Source organism: Mus caroli, chromosome 18 (genome assembly GCF_900094665.2).
Source record: "Mus caroli chromosome 18, CAROLI_EIJ_v1.1, whole genome shotgun sequence".
Taxonomy (NCBI): Eukaryota; Metazoa; Chordata; class Mammalia; order Rodentia; family Muridae; genus Mus; species Mus caroli.
Genome location: NC_034587.1, coordinates 71,323,681 through 71,325,466, shown reverse-complemented (window position 1 = coordinate 71,325,466; position 1,786 = coordinate 71,323,681). Strand labels below are relative to the sequence as shown.

General features: G+C 49.0%; 1 non-coding gene across 1 annotated transcript; it reads left to right on the top strand.

Moving 5' to 3' along the window:
- Nucleotides 1-1,292: 1,292 nt before the first annotated feature.
- Nucleotides 1,293-1,427, top strand: LOC115029967. The gene has a single exon (XR_003835519.1). It is a non-coding gene; the product is annotated as a small nucleolar RNA SNORA22 (small nucleolar RNA).
- Nucleotides 1,428-1,786: the final 359 nt, after the last annotated feature.

The window sequence follows — 1,786 nt, the reverse complement described above, 5'->3', positions numbered from 1 at the left end:
TAGGGGGGTGGGGGTGGGTTGTCCCAGGTAGGAGGCTGACTAGTCCTCAGGGTTTCCTTCCCAGGCTCTGTGACAGCGTCCAGCCCTGCCTACCGCTGTCTGTGGCAAGGCCTGGCAGCTCCTGGCAGCTCCTTCCTTGGGCTCGACTGGACTGCAGAGCTGGTAGGTGGAAGTGGAGGAATTTCCCATCAGCCTCTGGAATCCCTCCTGGCCCCATCCTCTGTGAGACGGGCAGCAATTAACATAATTAGAGCAGACTCTCTTTGTCTCCATTCCAGACTGTAGGATTTGGGCCTCCCCGACCCAGAGACATGCTAATTACCTCAGTGCTTGTCAACAGGGATCCTTCCTCAAAGGCTGAGCCTGCCTCGGTTGATAAATCTGGTGTAGGTGGAGCCCTGACCTTTCTCATCTGGGAAACTTGATATTCCAACAACCAGCATTCTCCCTAGTGTGCCTCTGCTAGCTTCCTCCTCCAATTTCCACCAATCCTTATAGCCGTGGTAGCATGTTTGAGCTTGCAATTGAGTATTTTTTAATCATCTCACTTGGGATTAATTCTTTCCCATCGGGACCAATGGTCCTGCAAAAGTTTTGTGTTTTACTAAGCCACTCAATAACAATCTTCCAGGCACTGTACCTGGCCCCAAAGACACAAATATCTAGAAGGCATCAACCAGGATGAAGAGCATGGAGATTTTAAGGGAACAGATGTATACCTACTGAGGGGATAGAGCAGTGTGCTCTCCCCAGAAGAGTATGAGGTGTGCCTGGGAAGCCGTGAGAGAGGAAGGGAGGAGCTTGGAAGACTTCCTGGAAGTGAGCAGTGTTGAGCATGAGAAGTGGCATGTCCGGGCTGGAGAGATGGCTCAGCGGGTAAGAGCACTGACTGCTCTTTCAGAGGTCCTGAGTTCAATTCCCAGCAACCACATGGTGGCTCATGGCTATCCGTAATGGGATCTGATGACCTCTTCTGGTGTGTCTGAAGACAGCTACAGTGTACTCACATAAAATAAATGAATAAATCTTAAAAAAAAAAAAAGTGGCATGTCCCACAGCAGTCACAGGCATAGTCGGAGGGGCCTGAACAGAGTAACACAAATGAGGAGGGGAGAGTCAGGGGCTCTCCTGGGATTGTGTATGGCTGAGACGGTGGTCAGACCAGCCACCTAGCAGAGAGCAGCTGGCTTTTCAAAAAGCTTTATCTTTCAAACTAAAAAGTTCAGGGGGTGACCCTAGGGTCCTGGGCAATAAGCAAAGGATTTTTTTTTTTCTGAAAAAGGTTTATTTTTTTGTATAGTAAACACCCAAGTGTGCTCTGTAGTCCCCTTGGCCTTGACTCTGTGCTAGAATAAAGTCTGTTCTTTTCCTCTGCATTGAAAGGAGTACTGTGTCCTTTTAAATGTATTCAGAAAATCAACATGCCATCATAATAAAAAAGAAAAAGAAAGATTTATTTTTGTGCATTTGGCATGCGCGTGCGCACACGCACACATGCGCACACACACACACACACACATGAGCAACCTGAGAAGGACACAAGACTGTACCGACTCTCCCGGAGGTGGAGTTACAGATGTTTTAGACCACTCCCAAATGGGTGCTGGGATGGAAGGAAACTCACAGAGAGCAGCAGATGCTCTAACCACTGAACCACCTCCCTAGCCCCTGCCTTATATGTAAGGACTTTTCGAGGGTAGCAAAGCCAGAGCTGCTTTGGGAATGAGCTGCAGCATGGAGAATGAACTAGAGGGGTGAGCTGGGAGTGGGGACACCAAGAGGGGAC